At 41.4% G+C, this 23159-nt stretch overlaps 1 protein-coding gene and 1 long non-coding RNA gene across 4 annotated transcripts in view; one reads left to right on the top strand and one right to left on the bottom strand.

The window, feature by feature from the left end:
* LOC126390766 (carbohydrate sulfotransferase 8-like) overlaps positions 1 to 23159 on the bottom strand; it is a 207290-nt gene that overhangs the window by 56279 nt on the left and 127852 nt on the right. The gene's annotated exons all lie outside the window — the stretch shown is intronic.
* On the top strand, positions 1034 to 16416 carry LOC126390784 (uncharacterized). Its single transcript, XR_007569993.1, has 2 exons — positions 1034 to 1179; positions 16066 to 16416. It is a non-coding gene; the product is annotated as an uncharacterized LOC126390784 (long non-coding RNA).

Genomic DNA, 23159 nt, shown 5'->3' with positions numbered 1-23159 from the left:
AGCTAATATCCTAGTGTAAGACAGTAGAGCAAAAAAAGCAGAAAAAAATGTGACTTTTTACTTTTTATCACCTAAATTAGTGTCTGTGTGAGGCTTCGGTGCTAATTAATATGGCGGTAATAAGGCGTGCACTCTCAGAGAAGGAGCTCATTGTCTTGGATTCATGAGCTTCATTTTGCAATTTTCAATTCCGACTTAGTTAGAAATGCACACGTTGGGATTAGATGCATAATTCAACCTCCTCCGTTTTATTATTTCAGGTAAAAGATGAATTCTTTATTACATGCCTTCCAGCTTTGAAACACAAGTCTCCTTCCCAAATAGCTCAAATGTACTGCATGGTCCCATTTCCTTAAAACCCGTCTCCCAGGGAAGCTGTTAAAGAGGCAGCACTCTCCATCTGTCACTCAGTGAGCGCAGAGCTGGAAAATTCCTCCGTGGTGATTGTGCCTTGATAAATATGTCATCAGCTGTCCATCCCTTCCTTGCCTGCCATCCAATTTATTTTTTGCTTGTAATTGATTACTTGCTCTTCCACACCATGTGAGTTTAATATTACAGTTTGGGATTTTGCAGTGCACTCTGTGAAACCCCTATTCACTTTGCATTAACTCACAGCTGTGACTCATAAACAAACTCTTGGAAGCGTTAGTAGTGGAAGCACCACTGACCTCATTTCCTCCCTCCGCTAGTCAAGTTTTACACTTCTGCCACCGCCATCAACACCACTAATACCAAACCAAGCGCGGCCATCTTATCGGTGGGTCCTTAACACCGGCACCTATTTCTTTAACAAGCCTGAACTCGCAGTACAACGAAAGGTTCAATGGTATTGCGTGTCAGTACAGAGCAAACACACCGGCTGCTATAAATAGACCCCTAGTCAACCTCTGAGCTTTGTGGGTCAGTGGCTGCTTCTATCGATCTTTGGAAATTACAGGGATAAAAACACCTTGGCCGAGACAAAGTCTGTTTCTTTGCTTTGCCATGAAGTCGACCTTAAACTAATGCCACATGGATGGAGCCGGTCAAAATGGGACAACACTGTCATTTTCCTGATTTAAAGCCTCTTCTTCAGATTGATTTATTCTGCACTAAAAGCATATTCTCCCTAGGCTGCCCACTAGCACTTGCTTCTAACTGCTTGGGGAGATCTCCTCTGGAGTGGCACTCTCAAGGGTGAGTTGCTAGCCGGCCGAAGGCGAGGCGTGACGAAATTTAAAACATCCAATCAAAGGGCAAGGGGTGCTGTACCGACAACATGACCTTGACGATATCATACAGAATCATAATTTTCCACATAGGTGTAAAGTGCTGAGCTGGTGAACAGCACAGAACACTGAGTGGTCCTTTGTGTCTGGGAGTAATAGGATTGGCTGCACTGCGTACTGTATATCAAAGTAATCTGAGACCAGAAAGAAATGTGATTGATGCAATCTTCTTAGGGTCCCTCTTCAGGTTGAGAGAAAAGCTCTTTTGCTATCAAGTACTGAGATGAGCTTTTCGTCGTTGTTTCTTGCATTCATTCCTTCTTGTCACGAATGACTGCCAAACTTTCCTCTGAGAATTACATGTCCCAGAGCCCTGAGTTGTTTCCTTTCAGCCCTCTGGTAACACAGAGGAGACCAAGCATTTTGTTCTTTTCATTGGTATCCCTACTGCCTGCTGATGTTGGGTTTTTATGGCCACTCCTACATGTCAAGTGTGTTTGACGTTTGAAGAACTATGTAAAAAAAAGGAAATATATAAATGCTTCTAGATTTCTATGATGTTTATGCTGCAGCAGTCAACACAATGCCAATCCATAGGGATGGGAATTGAGAAGATTATATTGATCGATTCACTTATTTCTTCCTGATCAATTTTCTGTTTGGAAATAAAGGTAGGCCTACAAAGGTTTTCAGAGTCAGTGCAGCTGTTCGTTATCTCAGTTTTTGAGCACAGTGACACTTGTTCATACTTTCTTCGCCCATTTTCCCTCCCCTGTGCAGCAAACGTGTTTGGGGGAGCAAATGGGCGAGTCGAGCGAGCTGTAGCAACAGTCTGTCTGTCATCATCGTAAATGGATGAAATGAGAGTATATTTGCAAAGCATTTGTTTTCATTTAGGTTTGCTTAGTCAGAGAAAAATGTTCTAAGCCTACTTGCGTGACACTAATGTTGTTATAACAGGATATTTACTCTCAGTAAAGGATGTGCTGCTTGGTTGGAAAGCGGTGGCACCCTTGTGTCAAATACACGGTGTGCTTGGAATTTAAACCAAAGTTGCATAGAAAGCTGTTTCAGCATATTGCTGGTGTTTCCATCCTTGCTTGAAATTAGCATTTTACACACATTACAAGCAGCCCTGTTGTCATCTTTCTTCATGAAATGAAGCCACGCTTTGGACTGTTTCTTCCTCTCTGCCATGCCTCCTTGTTGTTACAAGTTTACAGCAGCAAAGACACAAAAGTTTGACGTCACTGTTTTGTGACATGCAACATGCTGGCATCAGTAAAAGATATTGATAAACTTGGAGGCATATAATTCCGATGGATTAGGCAATTTAAACTGGGGATTAAGTGGAATCGGTTTCCACTTCCCTTTCCTACCTATCCACTTTATCAGAATGTTTGTCAGGAAACACAAAATGACTTACAAAAGGCCAGGTGTTTGAAGTAATAATCATAAGTAATTGATGTAATAATGGAGCAGCCAGCGTGTGTAAAAGCCCTGTGAGCTGAAAAACCACCAAGTAACAGCGATAACCCTGTTTCTTTCACATTGCTCCCGAGGAGCTCTTTTCCTTCCTCTTCCTCTCTTTGTTGTTTTTCACCAATCCACAAGCTGCAGATGCATGCGCACTGTAAGAGACCATCTGCTTCAAAAGCATCTCTTTTTTCCTCTTCCCTCCTCTTTTTGCAGGTACCTTTTATCCCCGTTACTGAATTAATGCAGCTCTCACTGCACACAGTGTAGGCTCAGGCATCAACATCTGTTGGTGGGAGGCTGCTTGGCTACTGGGTTCAAGAATGAGTGGATGCAGGCAAGAGCCACCCGCCAACAGCTAGCAGTCAAAAAACCAACAAACTTTGATTTAACTTTGGTACTGAAAACATATAAATCCTCAAAGTACCTGAAAAGTGCCAACAAACACCATATGTTACGGCAGCTTTCTTTTACTTCCAAGCTCTGATGAAGTCTGCTTTAATAGTTATAAAGAAGGAAAACAAACACCCTATAGTTGAGTGTATGCTGCTGTGTTGTGTGTGCTGGGAGGAGGCCTTTTTTGAAATATGAATACAGAACTCTGCTTTTCTGCTTTTGGCAAGCATTGTAGGTATTGGGTAAATCCTCCTGGCACAGCTTTTGAGGCTGGATTTTACTTGGCTATTGTATTCTAATGAGATATTATTAGCTCTGATGGCCGCTCAGCGTCGCCATCACCCAAAGGTCACAAGCCATTTAAAAGGAGGATTGCTTAGAGGCCGTTTAGGTTAAGAGGCAGGGTGGAGATGAAGATGGAACACAGAGCGGCTGCTGATGGAAGAATGAGGGAAGAAAAATGCTCCCTGATGGTTCATGGTTCACTAAAATAGATCAGAGCTTAGTTAATGCTCTACATTTTGCATCACTTGATAAATTAATAACACCATACAAGGTATCTGCATGTGTTGGAGCAAAGCAGGAGACTGAACGTTTCACAAAATATCAAAAATCTTAATACATCTTTACGAGATATCTTTTTTGTTTTTCTGCACAAACACAAGTGAGAAAGTGGTTGACTGTTTAAATCTTCTTACACCTGTAAACTCAACAAGGTACTTAAGCAACAAGTGTGAGGGCCCTGACTTTTCAAAAGGAGTGTATTCCTTCATTCACAACATCCTCTCTACCAAAGGCGCACAAAGTTGATGGGAAAAATTTAAAAAAATGATGAGGCTGTCGGTTTAGATGCTGTCTCAATTACATTTAATGCACTTTCATAACCAGTGTATTGGACCAATTACACCAAAACGTTTCTGACAGTAAACAAGGTGCACAGCGCACAAGGTGTTTATTCAGATGAAAGCAGACAATGGGCCTGCCTTCGCTGAAGGCATTTGGCTGAAACAGCAGAAGAAATCCCTGAACTGGGCCTCCAATCCAAACGGAAATGAACCCTCCAAGATGTATGTGATGCGCAGAGCAGTGGGGCATGGGAATCAGAGGACATTATGAGGGTTGCTCGCCTTATCATCCTGTGTTTACAAGGAGAGAGGGACTTGTTTTGTATGCTGTCGATTGAAGGGCACCAGAAGTGACGGTGCAGATTGACAACCTAAAGCTCTACTCACCAGCCTCCATTTATCCTGAAACTACTGACCAGAAGGCAGTGCTAAAGAATAATGATAGCCATAGGCACAACACAATACACCTCAACAGCAAGAGAAAGCTGTAAAAAAAAAAAAAGATGAAGTAATGTTTTCACACGCTCAAGAAACCCATCTCATTTTACTATTCAGGCATGATGAAGTCATGAGAACTTCCTGGCGACCTTGGAATGAGTCCAGCTAAAACCTTTTCCTCCTTTGTCTCCTCTACTGTTAGTAATTACAGAAGCGCAAACTGAAAAGGGCAGTCTGGCCCCCGAGGCACATTGGCCTCATAACAGCCCCATTAGATGTGTATCTAATGACATGGAAACATAGCAGTGAGTTCATGGATAACATGTTCTAATGTGTCAACACACAATGTACATGTAGTACTAATGTTCACAGTGCATTTATAGGTAGAAACCACAGGCCATAAGCGGACACACAAATGCGGTCTATGGTAGAAGTCATGGTGCTGACAGTAAGGTGGAAATAAATAAAGGTTTTAGTCCATAGAAAACTGCAGCAGATGTTTTATAAAATACATTAATGTAAGTGTGTTATGTACTTGCAGTGTCTTTCAAAAAGGTGATAAAGATAAATAATAAAAAATATATATATAATTATTTTTACTATACATGTATTTGTTAGTAGTACTCTTATTGGTGTTTCAGGCTTACAACAACAGTAAATTGTAATATACATATCTAGGGTGTGTTAGAAAATTGGATTTTATTTCAATATGCTCATGATAGGGCTGGGCCTGGAGAAAATCAAATTTTCAACCATGGTTAAACAGAGGAGGTTGCCTAGGATACCACTTATCACCCATCTACAGTGCAGTCTTTGGACCCCTCCCCAGATGACTTAACACCCATTCACACACATTTAATTCATGACCCATTTAACCCTAATGACACACAAGATGGCTGGGTGGGTCGACGACTCACATGTCACCTTGTAAGGGTTCACACCCACACAGAGTTTAAAGCCTGCGACTCCGTACCGGTCCTTTAGAACTGAAGAAGCCTCTTGGATGAGAGGCGAAATGTCTTCAACAAACTCAAGCAAGACCAGTTGTCTAGCACTTAAGATTATCTGATGTGTACTTTTTAGTTTGGCCCATGTCCCATCCACTAACATGGAGGGGGTGGGTTTATTACCTATTCTGCAGCCAGCCACAAGGGGGCAACTGAGATCTTTTAGCTTCACTTTTGGGGAGCTGGTATGTCCTCTGTCTTTATTATATAGTCTTTTGTCTCACATCACAATATTGATATATGATTGACATGTTGCCCATAGGGCTGTACCCAACTCAGGATTATGTCAGTTCAATGAGATTTGGCTGTTCAGTACGAATGTTCCCTCCTGTTTTTTCATAAAGAGTTTGAGAGTTTTAACAGGATAACAGTGGAGCCAAGTTAGCCCTCTGAGCTAATGCGTGCTAAATATGCTAACGATGGATCAAAAATGTGCAACAACACATTTGCTGACACTAGATATCAAACAAAAGCCAGAAACTGTATCATTAAGTTTCTGTGAACTGTAAATTCATCACTGCTAAGCAGAAGGAAAGAGGTAAAATTATCTCGGAGCCTCAACGGGCAAAGCCTCTCTTCTACCGTGCAGCTACCTCTGTCTCACCCTGGGTCTGGGTCCGCAGCTGCCTGTATCAGAGAGCAGTGTAAAAACGAGTGATCACTCTGCTGCTAAATCTGGAGACCGAAATGTCCTGAAAGCATAAACAAAAAACAACCTTCAGCTGTTCAACCTGAAGAATCTTAGTCGTCTGAGGAGTCTGCGACTCGTGATTCTAATCTTTGACTTTCAGGGGGCAGCCCTAATTGCCCAGCCCTGGTTCATGATTAGCGTGAAAGGCAACCTGTTGTACAACAGAATTATTAATCTGTCCAAAGCTGCAGACTGTCCCTTTAGTTTCAGCATATCTAAAAGACTTTTTAGATGTGGCTGTGCCAGAGGTTCATAATTCTACCTGGATGTGTTGCTAATGGCTGATGCTTAAACGCAGCAGTCTGATTCTCAAAAGTAACCTAAAGGGTTTTCGACTGTCTTTGAGTCTGTGAAGATATAAGATAACCCTTTGTTGCACTTACCATTCCAGGAGTGGGAAGACATTTTTTTCTTCTTTTAACCAATGACTTGAAAGACCACAGAGGGGTGTTAAATATTTTAGCACATATCTCTGAGTTTAAAGGAAAGTTTGAAGCAATGACTGCTGATTAACCTTCATTTTCATAATAAGTACAAGCCAAGCACATACTGTATAGTAACAACTCCAATGGAATGCTAATGAACTCCTCAGTTCATCGGAGCCACACAGGGTAATGCCAAGATCCAATTCATAACTTAAGAATTAGTGGTGAAACAACACTCCCCTCTTTTTGCCTGGAAGCTGAGGCAGAAAGCTGACATGAACACATCCTTTCAAGTTCCTCGTGTAAGCAGACCGGGGTTGCAGCAACAAAGCATGCCGTTCTACGAATTTGAATATAAATCCACCCCACAGGAGAGGCTCATGCCATGCTGGGGAAACTAATATGAAATATGTTGTCTGCGCTTTTTTCAGGCTGTCTCTCTTTAAAGACATTTAATAGCTAATGCAGACAGAGATGCATGGCACCCATGCACAAACTTGCCAGGTACTTTCATAATGTATGTACCGTGTTCTAATCTTTTAACTGTTTAAGTAGGGAAACAGCATACAGCAGTTTTACGGTTATTTCATCATGTTCAACACCATGCTGACTCCTCAGAGAATGAGCACATGGTTGTCCTGGATTACCCAGGAGAAGTCTACAGCACAATACATGCAATATATGTGTTTCGTTCAGCAGTGATCAATTATGATTTGGCACAGCTGGGCCTTCTGATGTTAGGACCCTACTGCTGCTCTTAATGCTATAAAACCGAACTGGCGACAATAAGGTAATTCAATCCTCAATGTGTACCAATGTATTCCAGGATAGACCATTTCAAGGCATCTCTTGGTTGCAAGGAAACAACATAATTGTTCCACTTAGACTTCTGGTCCAGTCACTACTGCACATAAACAGCAAATTAAATGCTGAACTTAAGTCCTCCTGAACCAAAATATACACCATGGGAAATGGTGAAATTAGTTTCAGGACCTTGTTGCTCAATGGTAGGTTGGTCCCTTCGACAAGGTGCATACTTGCTGAGAAGAAATAAGTCTACCACTTCCATAAAGAAACAAACCATTGGGAAACTCCAGGGTGTGTAGCGCTTATTTTATAACAGGTACATTTCACAATTTCTGGAGAATGAAAATGACAAGACAGACGGCACACACAAATACAAATGCTCCTCGCTCTCTGTAGAGTGTTGGCTAGCAATTGTTCCAGTCAAGCAATTACTGTTTTACCATCAAGTTATTGATATACAACAATTGCCATGGATACAATTTTATCAATTAGAATACATTTTGTTCTTTTCTGCTCCCAGTTTTTGGAAGCCACTAACTGTTATGAAGTTCACTTTGCACCTCTAACTGAACTTCACTACTTGTCACTTTTCCCCATCAGCCTTGGTGAAACACTTGCAGATCATGATGCCTTGAGCTAAATGACATAACAAACACTTGTCACATAGTGTGCAAGAGACAAACAGAGAGAGATTCGGCCATTTTCCTCAGCAGGAAATAGATTCCTATTTTCCTCCTTTTCAGTAATTTGTTAATGTCTCATCTTTAGGCGAGAATTGGCATATTGCATGACATGATTCACTGCTGAGTCATGCAACGTGAGCTGCGAGGCTTATTCAACTGTTCCTGGATGCGATCTAGCACAGAAATGTGTTATATTTTCTCCTCATTAGTATACACTGTTAAGGGAACTGGAAAGAAGTATCTGAAACATCAGGAGGTCAAGTCCAAGAGGTTACGGAGTGTGGGCTGAAAAGGAGTTGTTTACTTTTTCTTAGTTAGGCTTAGAGAAAAAAAATATCTCCAATTTACCAGAGGCACTATAATGATCCAGGTGCAGAGCGTATCTGTCCTTTTCCCAGTGGCTAAATATTGACTGTGCTTGATAGCAGCAGATGGGCTGAACGGTGAATGCAGGCTGTGCTGGAAGGAATGAGTGAGTGTACGAGCGACATCTGGTCCATCCTGCGCCCAGTGGACCTGGTTGCTACATCAAGCTGCCTCATTAGGACTAGCTGGGGCTTTAGGAGCATTCTGCCACTCAAGCCACTGCTCTAGTGCTCCCCATCAAATCCCTCATTTGCCACTGTGCCAAGGCTGAAGGACCATATAATGTGTTGTGTCGGCAAGTTTTGCACATCCCGTCGTTTTCTCTGCATTCTGCTGGGGTCACCTATTCACACTTTGGGTGATTTCATTTTGCCAGGAGAGAATTATCATGTGGTTGCTGTCCAAAATGTCTGCATTCAACCTGGGCTCACAGCTGGCTCTCAGTAAAGCTTCCTGACCGGTGGGATGTGGCTTATACAACCCCAGTTTCAACTGACATTGAAAATAAAAATGTGCCTGCTTCCACACTTATTAAGAGAGTATCTTAAAGGACAACCTTTAGCCAGTCATTTTAGGAATTGAAAGTTTTTCCATCACATAATTGAAATGGTAATCAATCTTGGCTTTATGTGCAATAGATTGTAATTCTCCATCCAATTGAATTTAAAATCAAACTAACTTCCATGCAAATTCTCGTCTGCCTATGGAACTATTTTTTTGCTGATGTTAGCTTTTCAGGCTTCCTCACCACAGTCACGAAACCATTTCCAACCTATTACCCAAAGTGGACAATCTAAAATGTCTAAAACTAAGCATTTGATTTATAGAGCCTGTGGTATACAGTCTGAAAGTGTTGGTGTAAGTCATTCCACTTAAGTTCGTCCAACTACCCAATTAGCTGTAAGACCACCGGCTGCAAACTACTGCATATGTAGTGTTTGACAGGAATAGTTACCAATATAAAAGTTTCTGCACAAAAACTTTTTTACTCTTGAACTGATTATTTGTTCTAATTAACAATCACAATTAGGTGTCTGGCATTTTTTTTTAACATTTACAAAAATTTATTTAAAACTTTGTGACTCAAAAGAGTCACAAAGTTCAGTATAATTTTTCAGAAAAATCTGCTCATTATAGGCTGTATTAATCATTAAAAATATCCTGGTCAGAGGGTTTAGTGGTGAGTAACTGTGATCACAAGGCATGGATCCACTGATTTCCACCCTGAGTAAAAGAGTCATCTATTTCTGTGATGGCTGTGTAGAGTGCTCATCTCGGTGCAGCCTGTGGCCCTCTCCTCTGCTGGGCTCCGGTTCAGCAGCTCAACTCGCCTCTCCTCAGGGCCGCAATCATCTGTGGCACCATCTACTTATCACAGAGGGCTGTTTGGATTACCACACCACGTTTAATGGCAAGCTGCCATATGATGAATATCATAATCCACAACACAAGTGGCGCTACACATTCAGTGTCCCTTCACAGAGTGCTGCCTTTCTGATTTCACAACAGAACCCGCCCCCTCCCTGTGGGCTCCTCAATCCCAGCATGCAGTTCAAATTGTCCTGGGAAATATGAGAAAAGTAAAAAAACAAAAGCACACTGCATAGTGTACTGTAGCACTGAGGCTCTTCCTTGTCTTGCACAGGCTGTCTGCAGCACTAGACACTAAAAAGCATTGCAGAATTGCACCATATTCTGGCGAGATACTATATGTGTGAAATCAATCATCAATATCCTATAAAAATCACTGGGGATGTGCTTTATTTTGGGCTTTCTGGGCAATAAATAGAATCATCAAGCTGTGACAGAGCGGGCAAGTAATTTGCAGTAAGCTTCAAACCGGCTGGAGCAATGGGAAGGTGTAGCGGTCATATCGCATTTTCTCATTTCACTCGATGGCTTCAATCAGGAAGCTGTAGTCCTAGCACAATGAAAGAGTTACTTCAGGCTACAGAGTGGGTGGACACACTCAATGCAACACCTGTGCAATATAAATCAATGCAATACAAAAGCCCTGCAATAAATCCCTTTGTGAACCTTAAAGTTTTTACAGAGAGTGTGTAAGAGAGCTGTTAATTCAGCTCTGTAGTCATTTATGGTTTTGGTTTATGGAATAACAGCAGCACTTTATAATGTAGTGCAAAACAAACTATGGCCTTAAAACTTAGAGTATTATCACATTTATTGCAGCGCTTGTGTAAGATTGTTTCATTTACTGTGCATGTATTCATTTTATTGTGTCTACCACCTGTGTAATCAATTCTTTGACCTAACAAGACAGATAACAAACTACAATAAAGTAATGTCAATTACAGAGGAAAGAGAATATTCATTTCTTGGTTTCAATCTGGAAGCTAATAAAGATACTGTTAAATATTTATGTCCATGTAGAAAATAATTTTAGTGTCCATGTTTAACTACACTTACTACAACCTTGTCCTATTGTTACCTCAGATTGCATTTTGTCACTCTCATCGGGGTTCTCTGAACTACATGCATTGCTGTAATTTGTTATCTCTTTCTCCTCCTCTCTTGTGATCATCTGTGAGCTTCTCTTGGTGGCTCCATCATCTATCTTGTCTCCATGCTCTATTCATGTCTTTCCCTGCTGTACGAGAAACGCTATCTGAATGGCAACTTGACTTTGAAGTTTTGTAACATTGGCTGGTAAAAAGAACAGCTCCAAGCATTTTAAAAATTGAACATCTTATTTCTACGTTGTTGAGTTTGTGCCATGGATTATTCTGAGCATTTTGGCCTGAAACCTGTCTTTGGACTGCTGCTTCACCTAGGTAACATTATTGTTGCATGTCTGAGGAGCCTAAGCCTTAACGTTGACATCACTGGTACTGCTGTTTGCACTAGTTCTCTCAGGTTCCGCCAGTGGTCAATAATGCTTACGTGCTGTCATGTTGACGTCATTGAAATCTGTCACAGTAGCGAGAGATGCTGCAACAGCAAACAGGTGCTCGTAGCCTTGTAAACAGAGAAGGAGAGAGTGTGCTAGGGGTGTTGTCTAGGATGGAAGTTGGTCCGTCTGATGCAGAGTTCCAGCAAGTCTGGCTGCATTATGTACCAGTGCAGATGTTGGCTGAAATTAGTTAGGCATTGCTATAAATATGTGAGGGAATTTCCTCACATTATAATTGCTAGATTTACAGGAATTGATCAAATTTTATTTGATACCTGCAACTACTACAGGATAGGGCTGGGCTGGTCTAAACATTTTTTTAAACAGTTTGATATTAAGAACCGGACCGGACCTAACTTGTATACCGAATTTTATGTACTTGACTCAACAGCTGCTCCCGAGTGGAACATAATGACACCACCTATCCCCCACCTATAATGCTGTCCTTTCATCCTTGCCCAGGAGGCTTAACAACTTAACCTCTAAAAACAACGGTCGTTCACAAATGGCTCATGTGACTCTAACGACTCCAGTGACAGCCGTTGCAGCAGGAGTTTCAACGACTGTCGTTGACACACCATTGGAGCACTAACGAACCAGTGACATCATTGGCCTTGTGAAGACCTCCCCAGAGGTTAAATATCTGGGTGCTTCCACACCAGTTTGTCAGACTAGTTTCAGCCTAGTCAGACAAGCATGAACTGATGAAGCCTCTTGGATAAGAGGTGAAACGTCTTCTAAGACAAAACCAAGTCCAGTTGCGTTCGATTCAATTTCCTTGAGATAACTATGACCTGGATGAATGAGAATATCCACAGGCATAATGACACTGTGTCCCAACAGCAGACAAGCGTCTGACTTTTAATTACGTGCATTGTGTAACATTGGAGCTCTCTGTCCACACTGAATATATTTAATATGCACTTCTGTCACGTCATCCAAACAAACCACATAAATATCAGCTGTGCCCTTCAGATCAGACTGGAGACATAATCACTTAAAAGATGGGTGACAAGCCCACTTGCTATCTACCTACTTTCTAACGTTGCTTTTAAAACAGAAAAAACGTTTTATACTCGGATATGTACTGGAAATGACATACAATGTAGCCAACACAAAGTAGCCAAGCTTATTATGACCCTTTGTCATTAACCTTACCAAAAACATTTAGCTAGTGAAATAAAGAGGCATCATGTAGATCATTCCTCAATTCTACGTCTTTAATCAGCTGTTCCTCTTCCATTGCAGCGCTTTCAAAGTGAGTGACAGGTGAATAGAAACAGGCCGTCTGACAAAAGTTCAGCTCTAAACAGTGCACCACGTCCTCCACAGCCAGTTAGGACACTTCTTTTGTCACCTTCAAATCCAAAATGTTGCCATATTGGTGCAGCTGTAGTTTTCTCGAGAAACTTCGCCATGTCTCCTTTCATCACCTTGAACGCATGACCTTTCTAGTAAACAAACACTGCATGAGCAGCTCTGCCCTTTCCACCTCTACAGTTTGTTCTTCATGTTGCCATGCTTAGCTCATGGCCTATAAGACACTAGTGTGTCCGTTTGCTCGTTTAATATTATGTTTATCATGTTGTTACATTGCTTAATACCAACGCTTGGTTGGATTTAGCGCCATGACGCCATCAGCACAGGTTGCTGATGTCGGCTACTTTTTAATTTGCCAGAAAATGTCATTATGATAAATGTCAGTTCAACCGGTTTGCATTAAATCAAACCAGTTTATGCCCATACACAGGAGCGGAACGGCAAAACCAGAAATCGACCCAACTCTACCACAGGAGCTATTCATGTCTTTACAAAATTCTCCTCACCATTTGGACATTGTCCAAAAAACTCAATTCTTTTGCTAAGCCAGTTCACTGCATGACTGTCCCGTTGTGTTCTGTCCTTCATGTGCACCCAAACTCTGACCTCCTGCTGCTCAACAGGGTCATTACTGTAAGAACAATTGTGTTCTCAACAATCGTTCTTAACAAATAAATGAATAAACACTTCGCCACTTAGTAAGAAAAGCTGAGCCCGTCAACCTGAAACATCCTCACTTTCTCTCTGTTCCCCCTCCATCTTAACTCCCCTCTCCATCCTGCATGTACCTGATGAACTCCTTTCTCCTCATTTAACTGTCCTGCAGTCTGCCCTCCGAGACACAGAAAACTCAGTTCCATGTTTTGCCTAAACACTGTCATTTTCACCATTGCACTCTTGACTATTAGGTGCTTGTAACGGTGCAGTTTTGGAAATGTAAACACTTGACTGGTGCACCCATTTCACATCACTCTGGATGAGAGCTAAATAGCTGACATGAATAATGCAGATGAAATGAATCTGAAGCGGTGCCAGTGAAAACAGTAATATGTCCTGGATAAAGTGCTCTTAAGCATGACAGTCTCCTAAAGTCTCATCAGTCTAGTGCAAAAAGAAGCACGGTCGCATTTACAAATTATAACCTCAGTCATTCTACTGACGAATGAACTTTCTTTTTTAAACCATTCAACTAGGTTTTTACTATGTGTCAGACTGCAGAGTCTAACAGGGTGGATTTCTCACACCGGTGTAGTGCTTTCATTTTCATAATTCCATACATGATGTTGAACATTTCCCTAACTCCCACAATGGTCCTCAGACTTTGCGCTGTGTTAAGTACGGAGTTCAACAAGCTCGAAACAAGTTCAACAAGCTGATGAAAATGAGAGAGCACTCAACTGACAATATACAGTGTATAAAAGTGTGACAGTGTTTTTTGTCTCTCCCTCTAATCAAAATAATTACATTGAGAAACAGAGGCTGTCTGTTCTTTTAGTGCGACATCAGGTTGCTGTTCTGACTCAAATACATCTAACTGTGACAGTAATCGCACACTCTGAGGCAAGTTAAAGACCCCCTCTAGTGAATTTCAAGTTTTTAACCATGTTAACATGTCCATATGGTGTTTTTATGGTACATCACATCATGCGTGAAATAAGCAGTCATTGCCATGGCTGAGCATTTCCCCTTTGGAACTGCAGTGCACCAGTGACAGTCTCCACAACATAGATTCAAACATCCTGGGGTTGTTACATCACAACCCTAAGGAACCAGTCCTGTCAACTTGCAGTGAGGAGCTTACCTTAACACTGGTGAAAGGACGGCTATCAGAGGATGAAGCAGGTGTAGCTACATATCAAAAGTTTCACTCTCACGTCAACTTGTCAGAGCTGGCAACCGGGAACGAGGTTAACGAACATTAGCAACACATTATTAGCTGTTTGTTAATGTAGTCAAGCTGAAGGCCCATGTTACCTATTACTGTTTACAAGCAGAGGTTTGTGTGTTTGATGAACAGAGCGAAGGTGAGCAGGTATGTCCGAGCTGCAGGGGAGCAGCTGAGGGGTGGGACTAATTTGCATATTAATAGGTCCGCACATACTAAATGAGGCAAAGGTGTAGAGTTACATCGAAGTCATTTTGAGGGATGAAGGAATGCTTTTCATGGAAAAAACTTATGAATATGTAATTTTGATGAACAGAGATGAGATTTTAGGGGTTTAATCACTGTCTGCAGAGGGAGTTTAAAGATCACTACAGTAACGCTGATATGTTGAAGGGACTCCACTCTAATTCATTGCATTTTCAGGGTTTTGGTTAAAAAAAAAAAAAAAAGAGCTTTATAAGTTTGTGGTTGAAAGCATTATGTTCTTGCTTGATGGAAATATTTATTCTTGGCAAAGCCTGTCACACTGACTGATTTAGCAGAGAAAAGCTGGTCTGTAGCATTTAGCTATTATTGAAATATTGAATGATAAACCTAAATTATGATCATATATTTGTTTATTTATGTTGTTTATGGATATATACTGTTTTGAAACTTTGCAGTCGTGACACATTCTGTATATGTCACGCACATCTGGGACTTGCGCATCAATATAAAACAGCTAGCTGCAAGTGACAAAATCTACTGCGATTAAAAAAATGCACAGTACATCAACATGGGATGAAAAAACAAACCTCACATGCTTGTCAACACAGTGACACGACCAGTGGCGTTCCATTTAATTCAACACCGTCCCATGAGCTGCAGGCAGCAGTCTCTGAGCCGAGCTGCTGCCTGACTGCACGATCTTCTGGGGTGCTAAGATGCGTCTGGGCACTATATTAACAGGGAGAGGGCTCCTGCCTGATGGAATATTGATAAAATGTTTTTTGTTTGCTGCACATTGCTCTGAGAGTCGACGGCTCACTGCACTAAATCATAAAGCCCACTTGGGCGTACTGCGGAGTCAATAACCAGTTCTTTTTCTATTCTGGGAATGCACTCAGTTTCTGGGAGGTCGTCCGCTGAAGCAACACTGGTGTTGAAAGACTCACAGTAACTCTCAGAGTACTTCCACTCTGTGGAGCACTGAGAACTATGTTTTGGAAGTTAACAGTCAGGTTGGGCAAGACTATCAAGAAAAAACCCTGTTCAACAGTTTGTCATACAAAACAGGTACTGGTATACGCTTGCTGCTCTCATCCCCATATTATGTACATCAGTATGTATTCTGCCCTATTCTTGGCTTCGATGTATCTCTGCACCTACATACCAGGACAATCCCTGTAAATGTTGCTGTAGTTGCTAAGTGAAGTGATCCTGACGCTGACATCCGCTGTATGCTCATACTTTGAAAGACAGATACGCATATCATAAAAAGCCATAGATATTTTACCCCAAAACTCAGTGATTTGACAGTTATTGTAAATGCTTGTGGTTCTCGGTGAAAGCTAGTGACATGTATCTTTGTTGTGAATGAAATGTTTTTCTCTGCATGTTGACAGGTGGGTAGAGCATGCTGGAGCTCTGGCAGGCTGTGCACCAGCAGCAGCAGCGGCAGCGGCAGCAGCAGCAGCAGCAGCAGTGGCAGCTCCAGCATTGAGGCTGAGAGCAGGAGACGGCCTGCCAGGGGAGGCGATGATGCCAAGAGCTGTTGTATCATTACAAAGCCTCTCTTTCCACTATAAATTATACATTACGTCTTGAAATCTTAACTCTGGTGTTTCCAAACCTTTTAGATGTCACCTGAGTGAATTGCCACGCTTGTTTTAGTGGACATAGATCTTTTTAGGACAGGATATTTTTGTATGATGTGGTAATATGCTAAGATAAAACTCATAAGAAACCCTCGGGAATCACTGCATTATTAATGAAGGTGTACGCTTGGGAAATTCTTTATATAGCCATGTGTTTAGCACTCAGTCTATGCAGGTTGTAATACAACCAAGTGAATATACTGAATGTATGATATGTACATGTTATAGATAACTGTGTTTGAGTCTTTGCAGATCCAAAACAACCCAAAACTGTGAAGCCGAGATAATGCTGTGATATATTTAGTCTGTTTGCATCATGACAACTCATGAGGAGACAATTTCCCTGCCAAAGAAAGCCACAGTACAACAATCCCTGATCAATGTGACGTCTTTGCGTGTGTGCTCTGATTGCCGGACTGGATGTTGAGACGGTATCTCGAGGGGCAGAGCATGGGAGGGCTGTGATGTGTTTATTTATAGAGTACAATGAGCCTAATTGGTAAATTGGTCTAATGATTGATTCGCTATCGAGTTTGGTGTCGTCTGTCTTGACTCTGCAGTGAGGGATGTCTGGAAATAGCAGGGATGACAGCAAAGAGAAAGAGGAGCCAATACTTTTCCCTGAGTGCATGATCCTCTTATTAACAGCCCTGAGTCTCCCTGAGAGTTCAGCCCACTGTAAGCAATTAGACACATCAAGGTTACGGCTCAGTCTGGCTGTCACCAGGCTGAATTAAAGCTGCTTATGAAGAAGGGTTTCTATTTCAACGCCCACTGAATAGCATCTCACATTTTTATTTGATGCTTTTTTTTTTTAGTGCCTCTGTTTTTTGATCCATTACCTCACCCAATAACTGATCTAAGGTCATTTAAAAAGGTGTTACATAATGATTGAACATAGCAGCTGCAATCTACACTCGAAAATGTATAAAGTGAGCAGCCTCAGGGCCTGATGATCCTAACCTGTGTAGCAGCAACTGAATCAGATCTATCAAAGCATAGCATAACAGCCCCTTGTTCAGATTTTAATGTCTCTCTAATTAAGCATGTCTCTCTGTCCCGTTCAAGTTTCCTCCACAGCTGAAGTCAGGTTAAATGCCTAAATTTAATAACCGCTTATGTCTGTTGGTCATAGCAATCTAATTTTTTCCACGGACGTGTTGTTTCAACAAATGGGGTTATTCCTCTCCGTGGCAGGGAGCAGCCCATTACAAGATTTGATAGGCACAAATAAATCATGACTTTATGCATAACAGTATTGTGCCTCATGCAGAGGACTTAGCTCAGGGGCCTATCTGCTTCCTGGCTTCAGGTTTGAAATTCAATTACCCGCTGCCCTGGGTAGCTGCTTGCTGGAAGCAAATCATGGATCTGAGGTAAGGTTTAATGGATTTGAAATATAATTTAGCTCTGGCTTGGCTCCTTAGAGACAGGTCACCATTACCTATAACCACATTAGAGGTAATCAAAGATTCTCCTGAATTTGTTACCTCGGCTTCCAGCGAGCACCTTGAGTGTTCTATTTTTTTCTCCATCTCAGATGCATTTAAAGGGCACGTTATAGACAGGCATAAATCATGGATTTAATGTAGATTTATTGTGAATGACATGTAACTGGTGCAGTCTCTTTCCTTTGTGATGATTTACAGTGAGAGATGTATTACCGTGCCCGAATCAAGGACTGTATTTGTTAATAGCAACATCCTATTTTCTCTTAAGTCTCTAACAAAGTAATATAAACCGTTCTGTAATACGAACTCAGGTTAATGTCCAGAGAGTAATGTCTAGACATTGTCCACAGTTTCTTTTTCACACAAAGTAGGACACACAGGAGATTGTCTGTGTCAGGAGCGTTCTCACCTACTGGAAATAGGTGAGAACACCAAAACCAAATAATGTCTGGTTTGGGCGACGGGTGGCGCCTGGGTGGAGTGTGCAGTAGGAAGCCTATGACGCTGATTACACTGTGGTCACATAGCTAGTATGTAATTTGGTCATTAACGACAGAGTGTATTGCCGTTCCTTTCATTTATCTGACAATTTGGGCTTTGGCCCTTACTAACAAAAATCTCTGAATCTCATCATCTCCCCAGTTAGACATTTTAATTGCCGTCTTTCTGTAAATGAGCCTTCCTCTTCACCCTCAGATGTTTGTTTTCTTCTGGTTTCACACGAACCTCGCAATAGAAATGTCATCAACACGCCTACTCACTCATTGTGAATTCTCCGGACAATTACCTACTCTATTCACACATGGGCTCAATCAGACATTACACGGACTTTGTCCTCATGAGCTGGCAGGATAAAGTCTGTTTAATGTCCGATCCAACTGATTCAGATATTTGTGTTCTCACATACAGCTACACTGGGTTATAAATAGATAATTTCAGATGTGCAGTATGTGTAAAAGGAGCTCTAGATTTCTATTTTAACAGCTTCCTATTGTTGTAGAGAAAGACACTATAGCTCTGTCTCGCCATGCTGTATTTCTCTACAGCTATAGCTATAGGACCTAAAAGTATTGGGTACGGCTGATGTGACACAGCAAATACACTCTGGCTAAAGGTACCCACTGCTCCTTCACTCTAATTGCAGATTGTGGCTTATTGCTTGGCCTTTCTTCCCAAGAAACCTTTTTTTTTTTTTTTTCAAAAGGCAGAGCCTCCCCTTCCCCAGACACCTGTTATTAATTCTCTCCTGTTTAATCAGAGACCTGGGAGGTAGCAGGCGCTCCTCAGGCTGTGAGGATGACAAATGAATTGCCAGGTTAGAAAAATGGACTCAAATTCATCCTCTACTGGAATTTGTGTTCACATCCATGCATTGTTCTTCCTCAAGGATAATGGATGGCATGGGGGGGATTTTGAAGGTGCAGCACAGAATTCCAATAAATAGTCTAGTTTGTTGCAAAAAGTCACCCACTACAGCTCTCTGGCACTTTGGTGGTTTGGAAATACTGCAGCCAACACAATAAAGTCAGTGTGGTGGGGAACAATGGGAGATTAACTCAAAAGATAAACCATCGCTGTCATGACAATGCATCTGAGAAATGTTAATGAAAATAAGAAATCGGAGGAATTCATAGGCAAAATCTGTGCCCTATAAATCTGTGTTTCCTTTGCATATAAATAGGAGCGATTCTAATAAGTTTTTAAATCCTTTTGCTTCGCTGTCTTTCCTCCATCAGTGAAACCACCTGGAAATGTCACTGTTGCTGTCTTCCATACAAATACAATCCCTCCACTGATCCACTGTGGAGCATATGAGGATAAGCAGGACCTCACATTTCAGATGTACTGCACTGCAACATTTCCATACTAGGATGATAAAGATTTCTCATCTAATTAAATTTAGCTCATGTTGCGCAAACCATAAAGTGTTGCCCTGCAGTTTGATAGCTATCAGTTTAATATTCTCTCTTCTGTAAATCATTTATATTGTCTTGCATCACTGTTCTTAATTCATTAATCATTAATATTTCTTATTAGTATTACTCAACTCTGAGCATGATGAATATGCATAAAGATAGAGCATGTGGCCAGGCTTACACAAGCAGGTTAAAGGAATGTTCCAGTGGAATGAAAAAAGTTTTCCAGGGTGCAAAAGTATTTACTCAGCGTTGCGTCATCAAAAAGGAGCAGTAGCCCTCTAAACCCCTTGAATGGTTGCTCTTTTAAGTGCCTGAGAAGGGAAGGCATGTTTTTCTCTTGTCAACTGGCATTCGATACAGGGCAGAAAGGAGGTGACCTTGCACCGCCGGGCGCTGTGATGGGCCGACTCCACTCTTAGAACTGCTCCCTACTGCCTGCTAAAGCTTTAGACAAGCTTTGTGAAATGATGTTAGCTACAGCTGTGGTTTAAAAGAGGTTTGTTTACTTTGGCTGCCTTTGTGAAATCATGGAACTTTAAACTGGTACATACTTTGGCATGAATTGGGTAACTTTTGGCACACACCCAGTTTCTGGGTAATAAAACAACTATATGACATCACTTGTTCTCATCATCTTTTTCTTTTAAAATACAGCAGATAATTTTAAGCACCCAGTAAAGCACAATAAAAGTTGCATTATAGTTTGAAAGCACTTGTTTGTGTACAAATCAGTTTCTCAGACTTAATCAACATTTATTGACATAGATAAAGAAACCAAAATTCACAGCTTGTGTCTTTTTGTTGACTGCTGATTGGTATTAACAACTGCCCGATAGCTCAGCACCACATGCAGTCATGAATAAGGCAATGACCATTTAAATGGATAAAAACAAGGACAGTGTGTTCTGAATTCAACATGGCTCATGCTGTCTTAGCATCAAAACAGCTACTGTCTAGGGACCCACTCCATTTGGTTTCATCTGGCAGCTTACTTTCTGACAAAAGGGTCTGATAATGTAATACGGCCAGCAGACTGCACTGTCCCGGATTTCAGACGTTCCAGTTGTCATTCAAAGTCCTTGCTTTTATAAGTCATTGCATTGATTGTTTGAAGCCAGACTGCTGTCCAGGATTCATGCACACAATGCACAATATACGAGCAAACATAAAACCTTAAGAAGGTTTTTTAAAGCGTAACACATATAGGGGGACATTTGAGACACAAAGACAAATTAAGTGTCGTGTTTCTCAGCTTTTAACCAACAGATGTAGGTATGTGTTTCACAATCAAAAGCTGACATGTATCCATCTGTCATCTGCTGCCCTTCTGGAGAAGAATTAGATTTCTCTCCTCAGAGGTTATGAGCCTTTGATGTGACACTGTGTCTGTAAGAGCCAGTCATCAGGTGTAAGAATGAACAGAAATCCTCAGATGCTGCAAGGTCTCAGCCGTTCCTTCAATGCGAGTCTCTCTGTACTTCGAACATGGCAGCCTGCTCAATTTATAAATCAAAGCCCACAACCCTCATTTTAGAAAACTAATACCATTATCACTGTAACTGAAGCTGGCTGAAAAAACCCTGCTAATTAAATGATTTTTTTTCTTTTTAATGAGCTCAAGTGTTAAGTCACTTTTAAGGGTCTGACTGTAACAAGATAACAGTCCACAAAAGAAAGGGGCTTGACCTCCCCTTTTAACGAGACTAAAGGTCTGGAAACCCCATTTAATGAGCTATATCCAAGAACACAAACATTTGATTGAAAAGAGGATGTTGCAAAGAAAAAATAAAAGCATTGAGTGGGATGATAAAGCGTGGGATTTTCATTGACTTAAAAGCCAACAGTTCCTTCAGAGCCATCCATAGTGTGTGGAAGCAGCCCACGGTCAGGTGATAATCAGGCTGCTTTGTGCTGCCTCTAACCGTGTTTGTGGATAATCACGATTGGCCAGTGGGCTGGTGAATGAGGCCTGTGTGGTTGTCTGTCCTCTAGCTATTTGATCATTGTAGGAGGAAAGCACTGAGGCAGAGCAGGAGAAATAATCAATGCCACAAGGTTATAAACAAATAATTATAAGGATGGAGAAACATCTGAATTTCTGAGATTTGTGGAAGGGTCTGCCAAAGGGCAGATAACTCCCATGCAACATCAGTGCTGCTTTATGGTGCCGAGACCTGGAGAATGACAATGACTACAATCAATAGAGAGCAAACATTTATCAAGAAGAAGAATTCTCAATATCCATTGGCCAGACAAGATCAGCAATAACGATCTGTGGACGAGGACACAACTACCAGCAGCAGATGAAATTAGAAAAAGATGGAAACGGATCAGTCACACACTACGAAAACCAGTGTCAAACACCACCAGACAAGCTTTGACATGGAACACTTAAGAGAAGAGGAAAAGAGGCCAGCAAAAGAACCATAACCGAATATCAAGAGATTGGGATACACCTAGTATCAGATAGAAAAGGAAGCTAATGACCGAGAACTCTGGAGGTACCTTCTTGACGGCCTGTACTCCAGGAGGGGTGTCAGGGATATGACTGCCAAAGAGCCCTATATAAATAATGAAATAAGGGGTTCTGCTGTTTCTATCACAACTTTGTTGAATAGCACAAAATCTTTAACAAGTCACTCTGTCAGTGATCACATGGCTTTTATTTATGCAGTGGCTGATACATCTGTCAGTAAATCCTGCACCGCATTTGGCAACCTTGAGAGAAACTGAGAACAAAGGAAAGGGGGCTTCTCAGTGCAACTGACAAAAACAGCGAACAGATCCAAGGCCCGGCCGCTGTGAGCGACACATTTGAGACACGTAGCTTATAATCCACTGAGCTGCCGATGGAACACGGCCTTGCAGAACTACTCAACTAATGCCGTCCTTCTCACAACGACCGGAGGCCTGAGATCCAGAAACCTTAAATACAGTTTGAAAAGGCCGGAAGATTGAAGCAATTCATCCCAGACTTGTACAGCTTTATGAGGTCACAGCCAAGCCTTGGATTTGGCTCCACACTGATAGGGTCTTTGAAACATCATAGCAGCAAGCAGATAGGTGGACATAGCATCATCATATTTCACAAACAAACAACCTTGGGCCTTTGTAGAAAAAGTTCTCTGTGAATCTGGTTAATCTGGTTCTTCTCAAAATAAGAATCAGATGGAAAATACTGGAGGACTGGCACATACTAATTAATTTGCAGCATTTTTCTGTTATATCTATTCAGTGTATTTGCATTCAATAATTATCTTTCTACACTGAACAAAAATATAAACGCAACACTTTTGTTTTTGCTCCCATTTTTCATGAGCTGAACTCAAAGATCTAAAACATTTTCTATATACACAAAAGACCATTTCCTCACAAATATTGTTCACAAATCTGTCTAAATCTGTGTTAGTGAGCACTTCTCCTTTGCTGAGATAATCCATCCCACCTCACAGGTGTGGCATATCAAGATGCT

This window comes from Epinephelus moara, chromosome 1, assembly GCF_006386435.1.
Source record: "Epinephelus moara isolate mb chromosome 1, YSFRI_EMoa_1.0, whole genome shotgun sequence".
In the NCBI taxonomy this organism is placed as follows: Eukaryota; Metazoa; Chordata; class Actinopteri; order Perciformes; family Serranidae; genus Epinephelus; species Epinephelus moara.
The sequence above is the reverse complement of the archived record's forward strand: the minus strand, read 5'-3'. Positions and strand labels throughout refer to the sequence as shown.